Source organism: Pseudochaenichthys georgianus, chromosome 1 (assembly GCF_902827115.2).
Source record: "Pseudochaenichthys georgianus chromosome 1, fPseGeo1.2, whole genome shotgun sequence".
Taxonomy (NCBI): Eukaryota; Metazoa; Chordata; class Actinopteri; order Perciformes; family Channichthyidae; genus Pseudochaenichthys; species Pseudochaenichthys georgianus.
The window spans coordinates 29,745,553-29,772,365 of NC_047503.1; the positions used below are offsets into that span (position 1 = coordinate 29,745,553).

The following is a 26,813-nucleotide window of genomic DNA, read 5'->3' on the forward strand; positions in this document are numbered from 1 at the left end:
GCCATTCGGGACGCTCTGCACCAGAACCACCTTCATGTGTCGGAGAGGAGAGTCTTTGGAGCTACCGAGGCGATTCTGCACAACCTCAGAAACACCAGACTCTTTGAGGCTAAAACTCGAGAAACTATACGAACAGCTGGTAGAGAACGACGAAACCCAAATGAAGATTACAAGAGCAGCTTGGGCCTTCTGGCAGCATTAGGAAGAGTTTTTATTTTATTTTTGATACTTTTTCGTTAAAGTATGTTTTTATTTTTTGATCTGTTTTTATATTTTACTTCTTTTGTAATCATGTTGTTATAACATGGGTGTGACATATCAATAAAATGCATTGTAAGAAAAACTGTTGTACTCCATTACCTCATCGGGGCCTGTAACAGGAACATGTCTGAGAAACGTGTTATGCATAGGGTGTATTACACTCCATCTAATCCAGGGAGTTTAGGAGGTGTGGATAAACTCCATAGAGCTGTACAGAATGAAATGGGTAAACAATAAATGTAGAGAAAGTCAGAGAATATTATCTGAGCAAGACGCATATACTTTTGCACAAGCCTGCTAGGGTGCATTTTGTAAGAAACAGAGTTTTTTGTACTCAGACCGCTGCAACTATATGGCTAATGAACTGCATTTCTACAATCTGAAGAATGGAGAAACGTATGGACCAGCCTTCGTAAAAAAGCTGCTGTCAAAATGAACTTTAAGGAGGGGGGAGCTTGTAAGGATATCCAAATTGAGAGGAGTATTCGAAAAAAAATATGAGCCGAGTTATACTGACGAACTATTTACGGTGTCTGAAGGCTTACAAGGGGACTTTTTATGAGAAAGAGTTACAAAAAGTGAAGATAGCCAATGACAAGGCTTTTCAAGTCGAGACAATTCTAAAAAGGCGTGTGGTTGAGAGGGAAAAAACAAATGTTGTATCTTGGCATAATTGGCCCGAAAAAATTCAACAACTGGGTTGATGCAGACGAAATCAAAGATGTATCAAAGCAAACAGAATCAACGCTCAGTCCTTCATTACAGCCCATGGCACAATTATTTCAGGTGACTCTGGCTTTATTAGGAAAACAAACATATAATACAAATGGGTTAGGGGTTACATTGATAATCATCGTGGACTTAATAGTCTAACAAAATACTTTTATCTGACTACATTTGTTCTTTTTAGAGCACTTTTTGAAATATTTATTAATTATTTCAGTGGAACAATCCAGTTTTTGTTAACATAACGCTTTCTTCTCTTTTTTTGTGTTACTAAGATACTTTTAGACACACTTTGGGTATGGCAACACTTGTTCAGATAAACAAGGTTTTTTCTTTTCTGATAAACTTACATATTTAGTTATTTTATGTTACCAAGATACTTTGAGATACCACCGGATGTACGCAACACTTAACAAGGGATATAATATGAAGTACTTGGTAAGGAAGGGGTTTTTCTTAACCGGTGCAAAACTTTAGAACAGGGTAAAATATTCATTAAATTGTATTGAATTGAGTTTTTCTTTTTTTGATTTTCAACATACTATTGTACACAATGACTGTTCCATATTTCTGACATTCTATTACTTTTCTGACTTTTTTTTCTGTAGAATCTTGACAAAACTATTACTTGTTCTTAAATGATGACCTATTGCTGGAGATGAGATGAAAAAGCTACAACGCTTAAAGAACTTTTTTTCTAAAAACTCTCAATTCTATAATTGACTACCACCATTCAACGCAATAAGCCCCACCCTACACTCGCAAATCAATCTAAAACGAAGGACCCTCGCTAAGACGACCGTTGTAAACGAGCAATGGAGCAGAGACAAGCCAGACTCCCCCCCGCGAGTTGCAGCCAGGAACAGACTACTGGACTACCATCAACACCACCAAGGGGGAAACCCGAATCTTGCAATTCTACTGCTGCTGCTGATTTTGCTCTTGGGCCAAAACGTCTCTGTTTATGGACACAGTGAAAGCGGTGTTGGTTGATATTGTGGAGAGAGTGATACATCGGTACAGAGAAGAATATGCAACGGGTGCCGAGTCAGTCACCCCGGCAGAGGCAACACGATTTTCTGAATGACATGTCCGATTTTTACTTCAGAAACAATTACAATGCGTAATGAAAAGACTCTGGCTCACCGACTTCATTACTGAGATCGACCAGACTCTTAATGATAAAGACATTTTCACGGATGATTGAGGATCCAAGGCGCTTCGGAGGCTTTTCTTCACAATCTCAAAATTGCAGACGCCTCAAGGAGAGACTTGAAAAGATCCATGCCGAGTTGGATGGAGAAGAAGAAGACTAACACCCAGCAGTTGGATGGAGAAGCCAGGGACTTGTTCGATACATTGACTTTTTTCTTTAAGTAAAATAAAAAATGGGAAACTACTATGCAAAACGCTCTGTATATATTGATCATAATGTAGTCATTACCCGTTTAATAAGTGTGATGATGGGGACGATTGAAAACAGAACAAGTAGTGACCCCTGTGTAAAAAGAATGGCCGAAGTTTGTAAACTGGAAGACATTTTGGATATCGTTCTATTCCGGGTCATTGGGAAACGATTGTAAACGAAACATTTAAAGTGGTCCTGGAATCTTCATTTTCCGAAACATTCTGTAACATTATCTCAGAAATGAAACAAACATCAAAAGAGCTCTTCTTCGGGAACATCCTCTCCCCTACTTTGTAACATCCAGTCATTAAGCCCATATCCATTATCCTGGTGACAATAAGGGCAGGCTACATCAGACTTGGTTTTTCTCAGATCCATGGCTAGTTTTTAACGGTCGTCCTTAGTTTTATATGATTTGCTGAGTGGGTGGGACATATTGCGTTGAGTGGGAAGGCTTCATCTGTAGAAAGTACTCTGTTTGAGGAGATTTCGTAATAATGGCAGGTTGTCATTTTGAGGGTATTTCAGTGAAACAAGGCTGCTTTGAACACTTGACAGATGTATGCTTAAATTCTCTGGTAAAGTTACTGAAAGATACACTTTGTGTATAAAAGCTGAAAAGTAGATAATGAATTAGACTTTGTGTCAGTAGATTTCGTTAAGAATCTTTGACAGATTTATGCTTAATTCTCTCAAGAAGGTTACCGAAAGATACACTTTTGTATTAAAAGCTGAAAAGTAGATAATGAAGGACTTTGTTTCAGTAGATTTGGTTAAGAATCTGAACTCTTAACGGCAGTTTGTCATTTTGAGGGTATTTAAGTGAAACAAGGCTGTTTTGAACATTTGACAGATTTATGCTTAAATTCTCTGAGAAAGTTACCGAAAGATACACTTTTCTTTTTAAAAAAGCTGAAAAGTAGATAATGAAGTGTGCTTTGTGTGTACAGACACACAGAAAACACTGAAAACACAACAAGAAGGACTGTAATACACATGTATCAGACACGCCCCCCTTGCTATAATGATGACAAAAGTTTTTAGATGTAAAAAAAAAACACTTTTTTTATTTTTTCACACACAAAATCAATAGTTATACTGATTGTAGCATCCCCAGGACAGTCTCCAGCTTAGAATTCCCCATATTACTGGAGATATCGTGATGGAGTTTTTTCACTTCAGTCAAAATATTCACGTGTATGCTGTTTTCGACGCAAAGATGCGTTACATCTACAAACAGAGCATACAATGAGAGCACATGATGCACTTTTGATGTTTGTTTCATTTCTGAGATAATGTTACAGAATGTTTCGGAAAATGAAGATTCCAGGACCACTTTAAATGTTTCGTTTACAATCGTTTCCCAATGACCCGGAATAGTACTGCCAGAACGAACGATATCCAAAATGTCTTCCAGTTTACAAACTTCGGCCATTCTTTTTACACAGGGGTCACTACTTGTTCTGTTTTCAATCGTCCCCATCATCACACTTATTAAACGGGTAATGACTACATTATGATCAATATATACAGAGCGTTTTGCATAGTAGTTTCCCATTTTTTATTTTACTTAAAGAAAAAAGTCAATGTATCGAACAAGTCCCTGGCTTCTCCATCCAACTGCTGGTTGTAAGTCTTCTTCTTCTCCATCCAACTCGGCATGGATCTTTTCAAGTCTCTCCTTGAGGCGTCTGCAATTTTTGAGATTGTGAAGAAAAGCCTCCGAAGCGCCTTGGATCCTCCAATCATCCGTGAAAATGTCTTTATCATTAAGAGTCTGGTCGATCTCAGTAATGAAGTCGGTGAGCCAGAGTCTTTTCATTAACGCATTGTAATTGTTTCTGAAGTAAAAATCGGACATGTCATTCAGAAAATCGTGTTGCCTCTGGCCGGGGTGACTGACTCGGCACCCGTTGCATATTTCTTCTCTGTACCGATGTATCACTCTCTCCACAATATCAACCAACACCGCTTTCACTGTGTCCATAAACAGAGACATTTTGGCCCAAGGAGCAAAATCAGCAGCAGCAGTAGAATTGCAAGATTCGGGTTTCCCCCTTGGTGGTGTTGATGGTAGTCCAGTAGTCTGTTCCTGGCTGCAACTCGCGGGGGGAGTCTTGGCTTGTCTCTGCTCCATGGCTCGTTTACAACGGTCGTCTTAGCGAGGTCCTTCGTTTTAGATGATTTGCTGAGTGTAGGGTGGGGCTTATTGCGTTGAATGGTGGTAGTCAATTATAGAATTGAGAGTTTTTAGAAAAAAAGTTCTTTAAGCGTTGTAGCTTTTTCATCTCATCTCCAGCAATAGGTCATCATTTAAGAACAAGTAATAGTTTTGTCAAGATTCTACAGAAAAAAAGTCAGAAAAGTATAGAATGTCAGAAATATGGAACAGTCATTGTGTACAAATAGTATGTTGAAAATCAAAAAAGAAAACTCAATTCAATACAATTTAATGAATATTTTACCCTGTTCTAAAGTTTTGCACCGTTAAAGAAAAAACCCCTTCCTTACCAAGTACTTCATATTATACCCTTTGTTAAGTGTTGCGTACATCAGGGTGTATCTCAAAGTATCTTGGTAACATAAAATAACTAAAATATGTAAGTTTATCAGAAAATAAAAAACCTTGTTTATCTGAACAAGTGTTGCATACACCAGTGTGTCTAAAAGTATCTTAGTAATATGGAACAGTCATTGTGTACAAATAGTATGTTGAAAATCAAAAAAGAAAACTCAATTCAATACAATTTAATGAATATTTTACCCTGTTCTAAAGTTTTGCACCGTTAAAGAGAAACCCCTTCCTTACCAAGTACTTCATATTATACCCTTTGTTAAGTGTTGTGTACATCAGGGTGTATCTCAAAGTATCTTGGTAACATAAAATAACTAAAATATGTAAGTTTATCAGAAAAGAAAAAACCTTGTTTATCTGAACAAGTGTTGCATACACCAAAGTGTGTCTAAAAGTATCTTAGTAACACAAGAAAAAGAGAAGAAAGCGTTAATGTTAACAAAAACTGGATTGTTCCACTGAAATAATTAATAAATAATTTCAAAAAGTGCTCTTAAAAAGAACAAATGTATTCAGATAAAAGTATTTTGTTAGACTATTAAGTCCACGATGATTACATGTAACCCCTAACCCATTTGTATTATATGTTTGTTTTCCTAATAAAGCCAGAGTCACCTGAAATAATTGTGCCATGGCTGTAATGAAGGACTGAGCGTTGATTCTGTTTGCTTTGATACATCTTTGATTTCGTCTGCATCAACCCAGTTGTTGAATTTTTCGGGCCAATTATGCCAAGATACAAACATTTGTTTTTTCCCTCTCACCACACGCCTTTTTAGAATTGTCTCGACTTGAAAAGCCTTGTCATTGGCTATCTTCACTTTTTGTAACTCTTTCTCATAAAAAGTCCCCTTGTAAGCCTTCAGACACCGTAAATAGTTCGTCAGTATAACTCTGCTCATATTTTTTTTCGAATACTCCTCTCAATTTGGATATCCTTACAAGCTCCCCCTCCTTAAAGTTCATTTTGACAGCAGCTTTTTTACGAAGGCTGGTCCATACGTTTCTCCATTCTTCAGATTGTAGAAATGCAGTTCATTAGCCATATAGTTGCAGCGGTCTGAGTACAAAAACTCTGTTTCTTACAAAATGCACCCTAGCAGGCTTGTGCAAAGTATATGCGTCTTGTTCAGATAAATATTCTCTGACTTTCTCTACATTTATTTGTTTACCCATTTCATTCTGTACAGCTCTATGGAGTTTATCCACACCTCCTAAACTCCCTGGATTAGATGGAGTGTAATACACCCTATGCATAACACGTTTCTCAGACATGTTTCCTGTTACAGCCCCGATGAGGTAATGAGTACAACAGTTTTTCTTACAATGCATTTTATTGATATGTCACACCCATGTATAGAAAAACATGTTACAAAAGAAGTAAAATATAAAAACAGATCAAAAATAAAAACATACTTTAACGAAAAAGTATCAAAAATAAAATAAAAACTCTTCCTAATGCTGCCAGAAGGCCCAAGCTGCTCTTGTAATCTTCATTTGGGTTTCGTCGTTCTCTACCAGCTGTTCGTATAGTTTCTCGATTTTAGCCTCAAAGAGTCTGGTGTTTCTGAGGTTGTGCAGAATTGCCTCGGTAGCTCCAAAGACTCTCCTCTCCGACACATGAAGGTGGTTCTGGTGCAGAGCGTCCCGAATGGCTGGAATGAAACGAACGGTCCACAGTCTCTTTACCACTTCATCATAGTGTCGATCCAAATAGTATTCATCGGTAGGGAATAAACACTCGTGCTGCCTCTGACTGGGGTGATCGACTTGACATCCGTTACATGTTTCCTTTCTGTAAAGGTACACGACTCTATCCAACAGATGAACTACAACCGCTTTTACCGTGTTCAGGAATGCCGATGTCCTAATACGTTCTGTAGCACCACCCTTGGGAGCACAAGTAGAGCATGGCATATCAATGCCTACTGTTGTTGATTCCTCTGGAGACTCGGGTGGAGGTTGAGGCATATCCAGCCACCCCGTGATATCAATGTCAGCCATAGCGCTGTCCAGATCTGGTGTCCAAAATGTTGGTGAGGATGGCGGTCCTGTAGGCGTTTGATCCAGGCTGCAGATCGTGGTTTTTCTCAGATCCATGGTTGCTGCTCTCTAAAAATGTCCTTACGGGGTCCTTACTTTTTAAATGATCTGCTGAGGTGGGTGGGACTTGTTATGTTGACTGGGGGGTGGAGTCCTCTGCAAACGTGAGGGTCTTTTTCACCAGTATAATGTCCATCGATGTCTGACTTTGTTTAAAAAGTTCTTTAAGCTTTGTAGCTTTTCCATCAATCATTTCCAGCCATGCAGTCAGAGGCACCCTCAAGGACGTTTGAAATACCCCACAGGTAGAATTAAAATACTCCAAAACAAAATCATCAGAGGGGTCCTTACCCAACGTCACCAAACGGCTTGAGCGGTAATACCAACGCCCAGAGGGTCCGCTTTTAGTTTCCCAGACGGTGCCTGTCAGGACTCTTCTCCCCTCTGGTTGTGTGGGAATATCTCCTTCTTCTTCCTCCACATTGAGGGGTAAGGATGCAGGCTCTTCTTTAATCTCGCATGCTGTTTGTGTTTCTTTGTTTTTCTTTGCAAATATCTTGTACACCTCTGGTTCCACGATGGTTTCTTGATGCACTACTTCTTCCGATACAATGGTTGCTTGTAGATCTCGGGAAGACACCAGAGTTAACACAGCCCAATCTGTTGAGGTCAGTGTCGCTTTAACACTACGGGGTCCATACGTTTCTCCATTCTTCAGATTGTAGAAATGCAGTTCATTAGCCATATAGTTGAATATATAACCCCAAACATCGCCATTTTTTAGAATCCATTCTTCGTGAAGTTCTTCGGCTGTAGGCGTCTGAACCCGGCATACAAACTGCATTCGTTTCTTGACTGGAGCACCCAACGGATGGCTGTAAGTTGTCACCGGTGTCTCGCTGATTAAATTCATATCAAGACGTCTCTTGGCCATTTTCTCTCGACTTGAAAAATATTTAAGAGTGACTAAAGACGCTGGCTTTTTATTTAGACAGAGGGAGAGGGTGAGGGGCGGGGAAAGTGTGTGTGTGTGTGTGTGTGTGTGTGTGTGTGTGTGTGTGTGTGTGTGTGTGTGTGTGTGTGTGTGTGTGTGTGTGTGTGTGTGTGTGTGTGTGTGTGTGTGTGTGTGTGTGTGTGTGTGTGTGTGTGTGTGTGTGTGTGTGTGTGTGTGTGTGTGTGTGTGTTCCCCCCTCCTCCACCATATGTTCTCTCCCCTCATGTCCTGTCATGTCCTGTTTGCAAAAACAGAGAGGTTTAAATATATGTTTTTAAGATGCCTTACTTTTGATTAATTTCATGTTATTTGCAAGTATTTGTAAGTTACATTCGATACTGTATACAGGATTAACCACACAGGAAGTGGTTAGGAGGCGGGACATATATCCTAGGCATATTAATTGATTGAAAACAACGGCATTTTATTTTTCTCATTTTTTTAATTTTAATTTATTTTTTATTTTATTTTGTAAACCGGAAGCGGGGGCGGGACATCCGCCGGAAGCGGGGGCGGGACATCCGGTCGAACGAGGCGGGACTTCCGGTCGAACGAGGCGGGACTTCCGGTTTCAAAATAAAAAGGCGGGACTTCCGGTCAAATAAGGCGGGACTTCCGGTCGAAAAGGGGCGGGGCGACCTGTCACTTTTTCTGCATACTAATGAGATTGAAGTGGCATTTGTATTACTACTCAGATCCGCGAAGCTAATTGAGTTGACTCCTTTAAAAGCAAACTCAAAACCCATCTCTTCGCATCCGTCTTCCTTGTCAACTAATTTCCATCACCGAGTTTCCATTTACATTAGCATCACTTCAGTCACATGATTTTATCACATGGCAATACTTATGTTGTTGTATGATGTTGTATAATGTTTTTACAATTGCTATACTATGATATTTGTATTTTGTTTTTGTCTTTGCTTCTGATTGCTTTGTACAGCCCTTTGAGGCATTTTTTGTGATTTGGGGCAAGAATTTTTTTTATATATAGCCTAATAAGGTGATTTTCCACCAAGCTGTTATAGTTTTTCAGTTTCTTTTGTTCACCATCCTTAAGTCTTCTTGCTCTCTCTTTATCTGAAGTTATATGTGTGCCGCTGACAGTAGATTTAGCGCCAGATTCAATAAACTAACTCCCAATATTAGGAGTATTAGATGTAATGGCGTATGAATTAACATTTTCTTTGGATCATTTTCTAGAAATGTGATTAAAATGTGGGCCAAATGTGGATGGAAACCTGGCTATAGTCTTTCAAGGTTGGAATATTGAGTTGGTTAGTCTTTAATATGGCAAGAAATAGTTTTAAAATTTTGGGAAAAACACTTATTCACTTATGAAATGGTAAACTTTTTCTTGGTCTGCTCTCATATTTAATCTAAAAACTGTATATCAATTAGGGTTGTAAACAGGTGGCCAAGGACAAGCTCTGGCATCCCTTCTGCCAATATACATTTCCCGGTATATCTCAATTTCTTACAAAATACTGTTAAACTATAAGAGCAAGGACACAGCGTTACACACCCCACCACCCTTCCCCCTGCTGCACTCAAACAAATCATTCACAGGAGAGGGCACACCACCATACTTGCCAACCCTCCCGATTTTCGCGGGAGACTCCCGATTTCATTGCCCTCTCCCGGTTTCCTCCCGGGGTCATATTTCTCCCGCATTTCTCCCGATTTCTGACCAAATCAGATTTACTCAGGACTGTTTCCACTCGGACTTTAATACAGCTACACCATTGTTTGGTTTCCATGGTAGCGCGTCTCTTTAGCAGCGCGCGCAACTCAAAGCCATCTCCAATTATAACTCGTAAGGCAGTGTTTCCCATACATTGATTTATTTGTGGCGGGCCGCCACAAATAAATATCATCCCTCACAAATAGAATCAAAAGAGTTGACACTTTGCACTGATACAGTTTTTCTGTCACAATATCACATGGTTGCTGCAAAGACATAGAAACAACTGCATTGCATTTCAGTAACTAATATTATCGGCCTTTCACAGCCTCCCAAGGGACATCTTTATTTTCTGCTCCATCACTTTAACTCACACTCTGTAGGTGTGTGGCATCTCTTTCATGACGGTTAATACCTTCAGACGCGGCTGTCTGGTCTTCTAGATTGATGTATGTGAACATTTATCATCAGACGTTTGAGAGTCTAAAGAGAGAGTTGTCAAAGTCAAGGGCAAAATGGGGAAGGTAAGACTAAATAGAGCAAGTACAGAGGTGGCCATGAATAGCCTGCAAATAAGTAGACTAGAGACACACATCAGTGCATACATGCATTGCACACACAAAAACATGCAGTATTCGTGTCTTGTCTTGTCTTGACTTTCTTTTCTTTAACCTTCCTTTCAACCTAGTTTCCCTATACCCAATGCATTGTGCCCTATTGTGATGTAAGGAATTCAAAGGGGTGGAGGTTGGGCTTGTGGATTGCATATAGCATCCTTGACTTTCACCATCTTCCCCTAACAACAAAGTATTAAATATGCTGCCCCTTCTGCTCGGAATAATATACAAAAGGAGCTGAAACTGTCAAATGTAATCACTATGGGGGAATTCAAGTCCATCTTAAAGGACAGAGAACAAGAATCCATTGGTCGATGTGATTGCATAATTGAAGTCGTTTTAAATTGTGCCAGTTTTTAATGATTTATAATAGTTCATTTTATTTGCATATTGACTGGTTAATGTGCCTTTTCATTTGTGTTTTACGGCCGCTGTATTTATCTGCCTGTATTGTCTGTGTTTGATCTGTTGTAACTTTGTTCATGCTGCCCTTCTTGGCCAGGTCGCTCTTTAAAAAGAGATTTTAATCTCAATGAGATTTATACTGTACCTGGTTAAATAAAGGATATATAAAGCGTTTTTGTTGCCAAACCCTCACCTAACCTGCCTATAACTAATATTTTCATATAAAATAGGATCAGGTAACTGGCAGTTTGTGCAGGGATGAAAGACTGAGAGAGAATTGTTTTACGAGTTGGTGTGTCTTTCAGCTCTTCGTTTTTATTCTCATGGCTAAAACTTTACAGATGTGTCTCACACCACTAACTGCAGCTGTTTTTAACAAAAACATTGAAAAATACCACTGTAGGCTACCTGCACGGCCTCCTTACAGCAGAGATACAATATAGCAGGTGAACAGTAGATCCCTGCATATAAACAGGTTCACCATTCACTTAAAATCTGATGTGACATTTTCCATTGACCCCAAAAGGCCTGAAAATGAGTCAATGTTTGTCTTAGTTAACTAACCCAACCCACAACCATGCCTTTTAAGTAAATGATAATATGATCTCTAATCTAAAAGATACCATAGTTGCCATACGCGGGTATGTGAAATCAATGTCAAATACTGACATATTTCACTGGTCATAGGGTGGCAGACCTACTTACCCTAGAGTCCCTATTTACACAACCATACACATACAAATAAGCCACAATAAATAGGCTATGTTAAAACAAACTGGCATCCAGCTGTCAGAGGTTCCATGACATTTTGACTCACAAAATGTAGGTAACACATGAAACCTCACATTATAAACTAATGATGTTGTGCCCTTTTTTACACTTGACTTGTATGAACAAAAAACACAAACACAAACAAACAGTGCTCTTTCTACAGTATGCTACAAAAGAACATGCAAGCGCACACACAAGGGAACAAAGAGCACTGTATAGAAGGTGCTGGTACACTTTGCATGAACACACAGACCACAAAAGCACATGCATGCAGTATTGTTAAGCAAAGGTTTCTATACTGAAAAATACCTCCCCCAACAAACACAAGCACACCCAAAATACAGAGAGACTGAGTGGCCAATCCATAGTGTTATGGAGGAGCTGTGTGATAAGAGCCAGTGTGTGTTTAAATGTAGGGACTATCTTGTCTTGGGAAATCAGAAGTAGGCCGAGTCAGTGGATGTGCTCATTTCATACACTATCACTGTGGATCACAGCCAAGGACATTATCGTTTCAAATTGCCATGCTGGGGAATTTCAGCCATAAAGAATTAATCAGATATTTAGCAAAATGGGATTATAAAAGAAGATACAGTACAGGTCAGCAGTGCTGTAATTCATGTGTCTGAAACCCTGACCATCTCTAAAGACGTTGTAACGATAGTACTTCAGGGGTTCATACACCAGATTTGGGCGAATTAAAAAAGCAATTAATCGTGATAAAATTTGCCTGAATTATATTGTTGTATAAATTATACACACGAGTAAGTCATAATGAAATATACATAAAAATAGCTTGGTCTAGTTGTATTTCATGAAGCTCTCAAGTATTGTAATAGTGCCTTTGGTCTGTCCTTTGAGTCCCTAATAAAAAACGTTTTATCTTTCCCACACCAGGGTCAACACATGTATTTGATGTCATGATGTAATACATGAGGACACTTTTTTTTGGTGTGAATAGTATGAAGGCAAACTTGGCCCAGTATGGTTAAGTTACATACTTAATTGTTCTCCCAATTCATTACTTTTCAATAAATATCCAACCGATCTGTCCTTGTCAAATACATAATACACAAGGAACAAAGCAACGCAAACTGAACCAAACAGCTACACTTGAAATCCTGCATACCCAGAGAGATGGGTAGTGTATATAAGTCTGCCTGAAAAACACCAGAAAAACATACCTTATTAATATGGCCCGATTCTACCCAGTGTCTGGAAAAGTGTCAGCAAAATGTTTGGACCTCGCTCCTGATTTACGTCAGCAGCCAACCTGAATTAGGAATGGATTCCCACAGTCAACCTGTATCACAAAAGAGAACAAAAAGATTATGAAAAACAGTTGCTCTTTATACCCTATGTCAACAACTTTCAAATGAGGTTTTGACTAAATAAATAACAATTGTTATTCTACATTCTCAGACTTAAACTTTTGCATGAAGCTGCACTTTAAAAGCTATTTGAATATGTCAATAGTGCTTAGCAATCAAAAATGCTGTTTGAATAAAAAGCAGCAGCAGTATTGAATAACTGAGTCATCTTGGCTTCCTTCCTTTAGGGGAGTAGAATACTTGTTTGACAGTTTGAGTTGTTTTAGATGGTTAGGTTAAAGGTCACATGTCATGGCCATTTCTACTGATCATAATTCCATTGTTGAGGACTACTAGAATAGATTTACATTGTTCAATGTTCCAAACTCACATTGGTTTCGCATACAGCATCTCTGTAAAGTATGTGTATTCAGCAGTATTCACTTTCTCCACTAAACGGCTCGTTGCAGCTCTTGCCCCCCCTCCCTGTGAGCCCAGTGTGCTCCGATTGGTTGGGACCAGTCGGGACGTTGTGAATCGCGCTGAGCTGCGTGGAGGTGTGATTTCCTTGTTTAGCGATACACAGCGAAACACAGCCAAACTCACCCTGAGCACACACAAAGTCACAGCCGAAGTAAAAACAATAAGTGTGGCTTGATATTGAGTAAGAAAAAGGTTGATAAACGCTGTGAGAATGGGTCTGCAGAGAAAATTTCGCCGCGATCCCAACTGTCTGTTATCAGCCTGCAGCCAGGGAGGAGAGATCAGCAGAGCTGCATGCACTGAGTGTGTGTGTGAGGAAATCCGTGGATTGGTCAATTTGGACCAATCAGCGGGGGCTTAACGTAACGGCTCCGCGGACGTAACGTAACGGCTCCACGGATTGGTCCATTTCGTTCCGGGGACGACATGACATCATGATGTACCCGGAAGAATCAAATGGACAGTGACATATCTCCAACGAGGCGTTTTGGGGAGGTATTTTCTGTGTTAGAGTTTTACTTGCTACAGGGTGTACTTTGAGAGTTTTGACTCTGCACAACGTTTACATGCATAAAAACCTTCATAACACACAAGGGGACGGGTAATAACCGGAAAAGCATGACATGTCACCTTTAAGCAAAGTGCATCTACTCAAATGTACAAACAGCTTGGTTGTTAAAGAAAAAGGAAAGGATCAGATTGGTATTCCTATTCGTCAACCCTGTCTCCTAAAAATTACGTTCCCACAGAACTAAACTGCATTCTCAATTACGTTTAGCTAGAAACGTATTTACTCCCACGTTACGTTCATTATGAACGTATCTCAAATACGTTTATTTTCTACATATCTTTGCCATTTATTGTCTTGCTTATAATAATGATAATAGTCATTTATAAATATAATTTTAGAGCACAAAATCAGTAGGGGAGGCTGTCATTTCGCCAGCTGTTACTCTCATGAGCGAGGCAGAAAATAATAGTTTTAACATGACAAAAGCTGCTGTGTCGTTTATTGCACCTCAAACATTAAAACAAATCCAGAGTTACGTGTTTCTGTACTTCCTCTAAGAAGAAAGGACAGTAACAGAAGAGCTCTGTGGCTTCAGGCTTGATCGCTGTTCAAATGACAGCGTTGGTTTCCCCAAAAGTGGGCGGGGCTGTAAAGTGAAGTAGATTTTACTCTCATCTATTATTCAAAACCTTTCTATTTATTCTAACGTAATTTACATGCCAGTGTTTTATCTTTTTATTTATTTGTTTTTATTTTAAATCGTATAATGTCGGACTATTTTTGTCGTCTTTGAGGAAAAGAAATGGGGTTTAGAGCCTCAAAATACTGAAATCTGTATTTTTTAAAATCTCTTCCTTCTAATTTATTATTATTTTCTAAATAACACACTGTTATTTATTTAAATTTAGAAGTTGACAGTATTAAACTGTGTACAGCCCTGGAGGTTTAGGCGATAGGAAACACATTGGTGTGTACACATTTAAAACATGTAATTACTAAATGGGTGAAAATCGCTTGTATCCATAATGGGCAGCATCAATATATACCCACACGACAGCTCATTGTTACTTTGTAATTCTACTCCACTACAATTCAGAGGTTAACCTGGTATTTTTACTTCACTACATTTAGTTTAGTTACTTTGCAGATTCTGATTAATGATGTGGAATATAAACAACCCTTAAAGCAGACTTTAGTTACACCTGAGTCAAATTCAGGGAAGGTGATTGTCAAGTGCCAACAATCAGGAGAGATGATAGTTGGTGCTTGAGAAGACTAAACATTTATCTGCAGATCTTTATAAAGTATATTCATTACTCGTTATTCTCTACTAATAGTTAATTAAAAACTGTATAATGGCTATTTTGCACATCCCTTTCAAGATTTCAAGATTTTCTAAGGTGTATTGATCTTATACACAACTTGGGTCGCAGGTTCCTCAACAGCGCATTACAAGACATCTATCAATATGTGTGTACCTCCACCATTAAACTGTCATATTCTGCACATTTCTTATACTATCTACTACATACATAAGAGTATAATTAATGTGTATAATATCAGTTAAAATAAGTTCTTCAACATAGTTAACATTGCAGGAAAGCAATATTTTAGACGTTAAGTACTTTGTCAGGCTTAATATTCATCTGTAGATAGATACCCCCAAAGCTTTTTTCTTGTTTAAAAGAAGACCTTAACCTAAAGTATTCTTTAATGTGTTAATAAAGGTTAATTCGTTTTTCTGTTTTGCACATCCTCCTATTAATATCTGTGTACATCCGGCACTAAACTGTTTTATTGTAGAGAGCACTTAGTATCTTCTTGACTTTTTATATTCTATATACTATTTCTATCATTGACCTTCTACTTTCCCCCTATGAAAGTATGTACTCTTAATATTGTTTTAATCAAATAACATTATTCAACAAAAATAATTCAATAACATGCTTTAACCACTAGGCGGTGCACACAAGGTACACACAGCATACTAATAATAACTTTGTATTATTAGTGTAGACACTTATGTATGTATAACATCTGAAGATGTGTAGTTTTATTCATGTTTTTACATAATTTTACAGGATATTGCTATACTATTTCTCTTGTTTTACTTTTACACATTAATATCTGATTTGTAAAACATCACAGACAGAAAAGCATATCCGTCTATTGAAATTGTGATTCCATAGATGTGTCTCCCATCACCCAAATCCCCTGACTATTCTCTCAACTCAGTATTTACATTCTGATATTCAAAGAAAATCAGTAATATCTTTAAAAACTACAAGTCCTTTTCTATCAGCTGTGCACCGTTATGGTGTAAATATAACCTATATACCAATTGGATCAAATATAAAAGTCAGCCGAATTACTATTGATACTGCAAGGAGACGTATTTTGTGAAAAGAAATTGAAGATGTTGTTTAATTGTTGATATATTTATGATCCACGTCACATATTCAGTTTTGGCAGCAGTTCTCCTGTTTGTCCAGAAGTCTTCTCATCAGGGCTCTATAAATAAAGAACTACGGCAGATGTGTAATATGTAATGCAGCCGAACCGTGTATTACAATGCCGTTATGTGATGACTTCCAAAGAGAAAAGCAAGAACACTCTGAATTAGGTATTATTTTATTTTTCGTTGTCGGATATCATATCTTATTAACACCATATCCCAGCGTGCATTGCGGCTAAAACATCCAATCAACGAGCTTCAAGCTGAGGATCTTGGGTAATCAGTTTGGTGAGTTTGTGGTGTGTATCACTCAAAATGTCCCATCTGTTTCCGGTGACTTTATTTACGGCTAAAAAGCCCAAGATTATAGAATTAAATGAATAAATAAAAACAAGGATAATTGTGTGTTATTGTTGAGTAAATAACAGTGTGTTATTTAGAAAAGAATAACAAATTAGAAGGAAAAGATTAAAGAAAATACAGATTTCAGTATTTTGAGGCTCTAAACCCCATTTCTTTTCATCACAGACGGAGAAAAAGTCCGACATTATACGATTTAAAATAAAAACAAATAAATAAAAAGATAAAACACTGGCATGTAATTTACGTTAGAATAAATAGAATGGTTTTGAATAATAGATGAGAGTAAAATCTACTTCACTTTACAGCCCCGCCCACTTTTGGGGAAACCAACGCTGTCATTTGAACGGCGATCAAACCTGAAGCCACAGAGATCTTCTGTTACTGTCCTTTCTTCTTAGAGGAAGTACAGAAACACGTAACTCTGGATTTGTTTTAATGTTTGAGGTGCAATAAACGACACAGCAGCTTTTTGGCATGTTAAAAACTATTATTTTCTGCCTCGCTCATGAGAGTAACAGCTGGCGAAATTACAGCCTCGCCTACTGATTTTAATCCATATATCGAGCCCGATTCTCGATTTCAAATATGTGCTCTAAAATTATATTCCTAAATAACTATTATCATTATTATAAGCAAGACAATAAATGGCAAAGATATGTAGAAAATAAACGTATTTAAGATACGTTCATAACAAACGTAACGTGGAAGAAAATATGCTTCTAGAAGATATGTAGAAAATAAACGTATTTGAGATACGTTCATAACGAACGTAACGTGGGAGAAAATATGTTTCTAGCTAAACGTAATTGAGAATGCAGTTTAGTTCTGTGGGAACGTAATTTTTAGGAGACAGGGTTGCTATTCGTAGATACTCAAGGCTGCAATATTGAAAAGGATAAAGATCATCAAGCGTTATATTTTGCTGAAACCACAGCGAAATATACACCGATTCTAGACAACTGTTGATTGGTGTCAGTGCCAGAAACACTTTTTGGGAGCAATGTGCTCATGGTATAGATGTAATTTGGTTGTGTGTGTAGACGGTGGAAGCAGAGGCATATACGTGCCTTGATCCCTGCCGAGTCGACGCACAACTGTTTATTGGTGTCAGTGCCAAAAAAACGTTTTGGTATAGATGTGGCGCATATATCTTAATTCCTACTCTTTTCTCTCACCCTATCCTACCCCCTAATCCCACCAGGAGCGTCTGCGCTGCACTGCGGCTGCGCTGCACTGCGGCTGCGGCGTTTTTAGCGATCGCAGCCACTCTAGTCAATGGGTGCTATTCCACCAGACCCACTGCGCCACGCTGCGCCGCGGCTCGAAGCGTCCCAGAAGCTCCTCGCCGCAAGGAATTTCTAAAATATAGGATGAATCCTATTTTTGAAAATCACCTTGTTGTCTGCTTTGCTGGCTCCTTCTCCTCCCCCCCCACCACCGTCTTTCAAGTAGGAGAATACATGCCAGCGTTCTCCTCCGGTTTACAGGCACTGTAAATTGTATAGAATAATTATGATGATGAATGCATATTTTTTTACCACTAAAATACATCAACACATTCATGTCGTTTATAACTGCAATATTACAATTATTATTAACTGTGTCTGTAGTCTACAACACAACAAAATAGGAAATAACAACAATAAACACGATTTAAACAGACACAAACATAAACCATTTAACTACGTAGCCTACTACTTGTAGAAGTACAAATGTCCAGTAAATATTCCAAAATCAACAACAACTGCGAGGCTGCACACACGACGCTCCGCTTCCGCAACGTTTTGAAACGCGCCTGGTGGGTTATGACCATAGACTGTATATATGGTTATGACGCAGGAGGAGGTCGCAGCGCGGCGCAGCGCAGACGCTTCTGGTGGGATCAGGGAGTGTATCCAGTATAAAGCTTTAGTGGCATCTTAAAGAGCCTGTGACAGCATCCCAACAACTGTTGTGCAATGAAATATTGGGCTACTAGTAATCTCGAACCGTCAGTTTAAAAAAGAAAAAGCGATACCGTTCCGTTAAATATCAATAATTTCGAACATCCCGGGGAAATTCCTTCGAGTCATTTTGAAGTTTTGGGGGAAGCCGGAAGTGACGTCAATGCGGGAACGCTTCGAGAGCCAAACACGGACAAAGTGTGTTGTCATGCGTAGAAATGGTGAATTACTGAGATTAGGCACGTTAATAACGTTTTAATGAAGTTGACTACAGTATATTCATATTTGTCACTGCTTTCATGTCAATTCGGCGAACATAAACATAAATGATCGTGGTGAAAATGATGATTACATTAGGATTAAAAATCGGGAGTGAGAGCTGCTGAATTTCCTCCCGTCGGATGTGATATAAAAACAAATCGATTATTTTTGTAGTTGTAAACTCAAGTGGATGAAACTACATTTATTAGTGCTTTCATGTCAATTCGGCGAACATATGATCCATTAAATGATCGTGAGGATGATGATTAAAAATCGTTTGTTTGAGCCGGTCTGCATTTCCTGATGAGAAAACAAACCGATGCTTTTTGTAGTTGTAGTACACCAACAACATGGATTAAACGTGTGGTTTTTTTACCACAATGTTGGGGAAATTAATGGATAAAATGCACGGATTATTATTATTATTCCCACTCCGATCGGGACACTAGGTCCATCGTTTCCCCGCAGCGAGGCTCCCCCCATTGACAGTTTACGTGGGCTGGGTGCAGTGGCGGACTGGCCATCGGGACGAATCCCGATGGGCCGGTACCGAAGTGGGCCGGTCGGATAAGTGACTAGCACATCCACCATAGGCGGCGCGTGAGACTCAGGTTTGAGAAGGCTAAATAACTTATTTTACCTGACGCTGCCCGCCTCCGGCGTCTATAGAAAAGAGATCAACTCAGTGTGCGGAGTTTAAATCTCTCAAGTCATATTACAGGATAAAGGAAATACAGTTTAAACTGCCGTATGCAGAGAAGACGCCGACGTGTCGCACTTATCATTCATATTACATCATCAATCAGATCATCGATCATATAATATCATAATATATCATATATTTCCTTATCTGAGTCAGCTTCTCCAGCCTCATCTGGCCGTGCAACACTCACAGTGTCACAGACTGTATGCAGAAGTATTATTTTAAGCAACACATTATGTTGACGAAACACTCGAGACAAATGTAATTAAAGTCAGATCCACTCTTGTCTTACCCCCTAAACGCACCAGGAGCGTCTGCGCCGCGTTACGGCCGCGCCGCGGCGGTCGTAAGGATCGCGGCCACTCTAGTCAATGGGTGCTATTCCACCACACGCGCCGCGTTACGGCTCAGACGCGTCCCAGAAGCGGCTCGGCGCATCTCTAAAATTAGGATGAATCATATTTTTGCCGCGGCGCAGCCGTAAGGTAAGGTCGGGCAGGCAGCCCCCCCCTCGCAGGAAGTGGAAAGGTGAGCATCCGGGCCAGGCCCATCCCGCATATATACTAATTTAGCAGACCCCCCTCCTTCATCACAACACCTCCACTACGATACGCACAATGAACGACGAGGTGTTCATAATGGAAGTGGAGAAACACATGTGGAAATTGATGTGAGATATTGTACCAAAGAATTGAGGCCGCATATTTTTGGTATGTTCATTTTAATGTCACCCATCTATAGGAGGTGTATTACATCATGTCATCCCTAATATATGTGTGGGTTTATACATTCCTGTGTGTTAATAGTTGAAGGAACAAAAAGTACATTTTTCCTCTCAAATATAGAGAGGTTTTTTATAGATTCCTGAAACAATGTTCCCTTTTTCTTAAAAGTAGATTAGCGCAATAGTCTTTTTCTTTGACTTTTACCTGTTTATCAAAAGGGTATTTTTAAGCTATTTTTGAAGAAGGGAGATGCAGAGTTAATCGTGAGTTCTGTTTTGAGAGAAAAGATTACCCCTTTGAGTGTTTTTCTGGGTTAAACCATCGATAGGCTTGGCAAATTGGGAGGGACATTTTCCCTAATTTTAATGATGTGCATCCTGCAGGCCTTCCCAACACCTGTGGCTTTCATAGCGGGAAAACATATGGACTATTGTGTGATAAGCTACATAAGAAGAATGTGTTTTGCTTCAAACGGAAAACTGTTTGGTTCTCTGCTGCCCGCGCTGATTCCCTGTGAGACAGCATTTTGGTATCTCCCAAATGAAACTCCACCCCTTTCTGTTTGTGTGGGTATAGAGAACCGCAGTGACGCGTCGTAAAACCCGGAAGTAAGTTAGCATTTTTAGCACTTCCGGTTCCTTCGTCAAAAAAGCAATGCATTTTCTCCATAGGGTTTTGGAAAATAGCTCGAAATAAGGTCTGTGGTTGACACAAATTTAAGAGATAAATCACGTTTTTTTCTACGACAGTAGATACATCAGCAGTGACCCCACTGGTGATTTTTGAAGAGTTTACGTGTCTGAAAAACGATGGTTGTTACCGAGTGGCTGAATAGGACTACAGAAATGGTCGAGGCCGTTGTACGTCATTACGCCTACACACGTAAACACTCGCGCTAAGTTTGTTTTCCCCTGTGTTCTGCTTGAAAGCAAGTACCTGCCTATCTTTAGTATCTGTAGCCTATATCTATATCTGACCATTAGAATCTGTATTTTTGAAATTGTTGTTTTTAACACCGTAGTTTTACAAATTATAGAATAATTAATTACCAGTGTTTTCCAATTTTACTCGGCAGTTCGTTTCGTTAGCTAACGTCAGCTAAAGCTAGCGCTACTAGTTAGCTACGCAATGGTTTGTTGCTTTGCTCCGGGTTGCTCGTTCTATCGTTTCCCGGCCAATGTTTTCCAAAGGAGAGTCTGGATTCGTGCCATGAGGTAAGCTGACGTTACATTTTTGTCCATGTCACGGTGAAATGTAAATGATGGGTAGTGACTGTATCGCTGTTTTAGAGATGGCGCTTCTGAAAAGACCGCAACATAAGTAAAGATAATGAATACATCCTATTAAAACCTGTGTGGCTTATATGATAAGTCTAATTAGTACAAGCAGCATAACGTTTCACCATGTAAATCCAGCTTTAACTGCCGTCAAACTCCGTCGAACAACTTCTCCAGCTTTGAGCTGCAACTTTTCAAACTACACTTACCACTTCCAGTGCTCGTTGCTTTGATCTATCGCCCTCCGAAGTTCAATAAGGATTTTATTCAGGAATTCTCAGACTTTGTAGCGGGGGTTATCTTGAACTTTGATCGATTTTTAATTATTGGCGATTTTAATATTCATGTATGCTGTGATTCCCGACCGCTCGTCAAAGATTTTATGAATCTCATTGACTCTTTTAATCTTACACAGTCGGTTAATGGCCCGACTCATGAGAAGGGACACACACTGGACCTTGTGTTGTCTCGTGGTTTAGATCAGGGATGGGCAACTTTGATGGTGGTGGGGGCCACATCATTGATGTACTGGCCACCAGGGGGCCGCAGATTCAATTGGAACACACACACACACACAAATTCCATGTGTTGTATGTAATTATTAACACATATACTAAGTCTGACATCTTCATTGACATTTTACAATCAAAGGGAACATCCTCTAATAAGCTCACTAAACAAATATCAGTTCACAGAAATGTTATTTCATTTTTACAAGTGGCATGTTTGTATTGAACAGGTTATTAAACAGTGGAATACAACTATTTTAAACTATTGGAAAGCACGGAAAATGTGTGTGTATTGAGATTAACCATTAAGATGACATAAACATGAAGTCATGAACACTAACCCAGACAATAGTTGTCTAACTTGAACCTAAAACACTTGTAGCCAGTCTCTGCATTCCCCTTATTCCACAATAATGGGAATGTCAACAAAGACACCTGTCAGCCCGCACTCTGCTGTTCCTCAGCGCCGCTCCCCCTCCCTCCCGCTGAAATTATGAATGAAAAGCGTAGTAATCATAGATAACACGGCAGGGTCCGGGACAGTTTGTTTTCATCTGATTTCAAATAAACAAAGTCTTGGTTTTAAGAATATTAAACTTGTTTTGCCAAATTCAGATGATAAATACAACTTTTAAGCTTGTAAAGGCATAATTACAAGAGGCAACTTAACGTCACAGCAGGAATAACAACAGCCGGTGTTTCTTTTTTTTTATTAATTACGTTGTTTATAAATTAATCTGAGGGCCGCAAAAAGAGGAGGTGGGGGCCGCCATTTGCCCATCCCTGGTTTAGATGTTTGTATCAGGGACATTTGTGACACTGGTATTTCGGACCATTTGCCTGTGTTATTTACTATGATGCTGCCTTGCTCTCAAGTTGACTCGTGCGTTCCGGAGCGACGCCTACGTGCGCTGAATCCTCTGACAGCGTCACAGTTTTCCGTTGCCTTTAATGACTCTGTGCTTTCCACGTTAAATGACTCTTGTGATGCCAGTGCTGAGGAGATTCTCAGCCTTTTTAATTCTACTTGCACGGATATTCTGGACCTGATCGCTCCATTCACGGCCAGACACCCTAAACCTGTGACTGAACCGTGGTTAACTGACTCTACCCGCGCTCTGCGACGCGCATGTAGACGAGCAGAGAGGAGATGGAAGAAGGATAAACTTCACGTCTCCTTGGGGATTCTGAGAGACAGTTTAAGCGAATATCAGAGGGCTGTTAAATGTGCAAAAACTCATTTTATTTCAAATCTTGTGTCCAAAAACAGAAATAGGCCCCAGTTCCTTTTTACCACTCTTAATTCTCTTTTAAATCCCTGTGACTCTCCCTGTGTTGTGCCATCACCTACTCTATGTGAAAAGTTTCTTTCATTCTTTAATGATAAAGTCTTGGCCATCAGATCTTCACCTCCTCCTCTCACCTTAGACCCAGCAGTGTCTCCTGTGTGCTCAGCTATCTTCGAGCAGTTTGACCTGGTTTCACTGTCCGAGTTATCTGAGGTGGTTAGAAAATTGAAACCTTCACAATACCCCTTTGACAGTATTCCTCCCAGACTACTGAAAGACGTTTTTAATACTATTGGGTCATATATTTTAACTTTGATAAATATCTCTCTCACCTCAGGCTATGTTCCAACCTTTTTTAAACATGCTGTAGTGCAGCCTCTTATCAAAAAACAGAACCTTGATCATTCTGTTCTCTCCAACTTTAGACCTATCTCTAAGCTTCCCTTCCTGTCTAAAGTCCTAGAGAAATTGGTTTTAGCACAACTGCAGTCACACCTTGTTTTAAACTGCATATCAGAGAAGTTTCAGTCTGGTTTTAAATCACGCCACAGCACGGAAACTGCTCTTCTAAGAGTTTTGAATGATCTTCTTTTAACTGCTGATTCTGGGAATTCTGCTGTGCTTGTGCTTTTAGATTTGTCTGCTGCTTTTGACACCATTGACCACCACATTTTGTTATCACGCCTTGAACTGTGTGTCGGTATTAAAGGTAACGTCCTAAAATGGTTTAAATCCTATCTGTCAGAAAGGACCTTTTCTGTGCATCTTGGCCAGTATTCTTCAGCTGTAGCCCCACTAGCATGGGGTCCCACAAGGCTCTGTCCTGGGCCCCATTTTGTTCAGTCTGTATTTACTACCTCTGGGGTCAATTTTTAAAAAGCACAACATCTCTTACCATTGCTTTGCAGATGATCTGCAGGTATACCTGCCTATAACAGCAAATAAGGAATCTAGGATTGCCTTGCTTAGCTGTCTGAAAGACATAAAATCATGGATGGAAATCAACTTCTTGACTCTTAATGAAAAGAAGACAGAGATTATAATATTTGGACAGTCTGAACTCCTGGATGGCTTTAATAGTGTACTCGGCCCCTTAGCCTCCTACAGCCGTCCCTCTGTCAGAAATCTTGGAGTCATCTTTGACAACTGTTTTAAATTTGACAAACAGATAAGCTCAGTTGTCAAGACAAGTTTCTTCCAGCTGCGGCTTCTGGGGAAGGTAAAATCCTATCTTCCTAGTAAGGAATTTGAACAGCTAATCCACTTATTTATCACGTCTCGTTTAGACTACTGTAACTCCCTCTATATTGGTGTTGACAAGTGCTTGATCCGTCGCCTGCAGCTGGTCCAAAATGCGGCTGCACGCCTTCTTACTGGGAAGAGACGTTATGACCACATCACACCCGTTCTGGCAGACCTTCATTGGCTTCCTGTCAGTTACAGGATCCAGTTCAAGTACTTACTTGTTGTTTTTAAATCATTGCATGGACTGGCACCACATTATCTGTCTGAGTTGTTGCACCGCCATGCTCCTGCTAGAGCATTGCGCTCAGCTCAGCAGAATATGTTGGTGGTTCCTCGGAGCAGGAAAAAAACCAGAGGTGACAGGGCCTTCAGTGTTGCAGCTCCCAGACTGTGGAACAGCCTCCCAGCACATACCCGGACTGTTGAGTCTATTGAACTTTTTAAATCCCAGCTAAAAACTCACCTCTTTGCACTGGCTTTTAATACTAGTTGAGCATTACATTTTTATATTTATATGTGTTTTTTATTTATTTATTTTTTATATGTTTCTAGTTATTGTGCTTTTTATTATGTTTTTAATTATTGTTTTTATTATCGTACTCCCATTGGGTTATTCACTATTGTAGTTACTGCCTGCCCTGTACAGCACTTTGGTCAACCGAAGGTTGTTTTAAATGTGCTATATAAATAAATAAAGATTGAGATTGAGATGTAACTAAAGATTGTATTCAGGGAAATCAGTTTGACATATTGAACTAATAACAAATCACCTCTGGCTGGCAGAGAACGCTCTGCTCCATAGCTTCTCTTGGACGTAAAATCACATGTACATTTTACATTTATATTCAATTTAATATTCCATCCCTCACATACTTTTGTATATATAATAACTTATATTTTGTTTTTCTTGTTATGCTGCTGCAACACAAATATTTCCCAAATTGGGATCAATACAGTAATATCTTATCTTAATTAATTAAGAAATATAACTATTATAATTAGTGTAGCAGCTGACAACTATTTTCAATATGGATTAATCTACCATTTATTTCTTTAGTTCAATTTTCATCTATAAAAATGTCAAAATAGTGAAAATGTTCACGAGACAAAGTGCAAGGTTATATGTTTAGATGTTTTGTTTTAGCCTATGTACTGTATGTCTTAATGCTCTTATATGTGACGGTGTGACTTCCATGAAACTAATGTTTTATATCTTCCCAACAGACGAGCTGACAGGAAGCCTAACACTCTAACAACCACAACATTGCAAAGGTGAGTAAATGTAAATTAAAAACGATTCACAATTTCTTAATTTCTTCTTCTTTCTTGCAGTGAGGTGAAGCTGACCTTGCACTTGGTGCCAGTAAGGATGCTCCTCACGCAGGCTGAATGTTTCTCCCTCCTTACTGACACAGAAGCCCTTGATTTGCAATGCTTCACCCTATTGTCATTTCCCTGGCTCCGTAGGGACACTTTACCTCCAGCACAGCGGGAGACCCTACCAGACCATCTGGAGATGCCCCCAACACTCCTGATTGGGAGAGCCACAAACCTGACCTGCATCTGGGTTGCAGTGGTGAATGCCCTGATGCCCTCACATTCATTCATAGTCCCGCACTGTACAGACAAAACACCATCAAGGGCCTGTTGTTGCCCTAGCACCCTGGCAATAAGGGAAGCAGTCACACACTTTGACCTCAGGACAGCTCCAAAGTTGCTGGCAGTCAAACTTCCTTTCCTGAACAAATGCCAGTTTGGGTTGGTTCGCTGACCAGTGGTAGCCACCTGCATTGCCCTCTGTTGCTCCTCAGACTATGCCATGCTTGCCACAATTGCCTCAGGTCCCTGATGTCCAACAGATTTGAGAATTTCAGGAACAGTAAGTGTTTCCAAGCTGTAGTGTTCCTCTTCTGGCTCGGGGGAGAGAAGCCAAGACATTCCTGAGAACCTGCCCCCGAGTCTGTCCCTCAGCCAGTCGCGATCTTCGGAGGTGGGCTGTCTTGTCAGCGGGTTGAATGAGTTATTGGTTGGAGGAAATAGCTCCTCCACTGAATGCGTACGTTTAGCTGCCTTTGGCTTCTTCCACTGACGGGGTGTCAGTGCAGCTGAAACTGTGGATGGCAAAGATGGCTAATGCAACTGCATGACTGCATTTCCATTCTCCACCTGGGCATTCACATTTTGTGGAGAGAATTCCCTCTTCTCCTGTAGATACCTGTAGTGGTGGGATTGTTTTATTATTTAAAATATATTTACAT

General features: G+C 39.6%; 1 protein-coding gene across 1 annotated transcript in view; it reads right to left on the reverse strand.

Annotated features, from left to right (window-relative positions):
- plppr2b (phospholipid phosphatase related 2b) overlaps positions 1–12,746 on the reverse strand; it is a 66,727-nt gene extending 53,981 nt beyond the window's left edge. The window contains exon 1 of the mRNA XM_034082584.2: positions 12,666–12,746. The gene's annotated coding sequence lies outside the window, so the exon portion shown is untranslated. The remainder of the gene's footprint in view (positions 1–12,665) is intronic.
- Between the last annotated feature and the right edge of the window lie 14,067 nt (positions 12,747–26,813).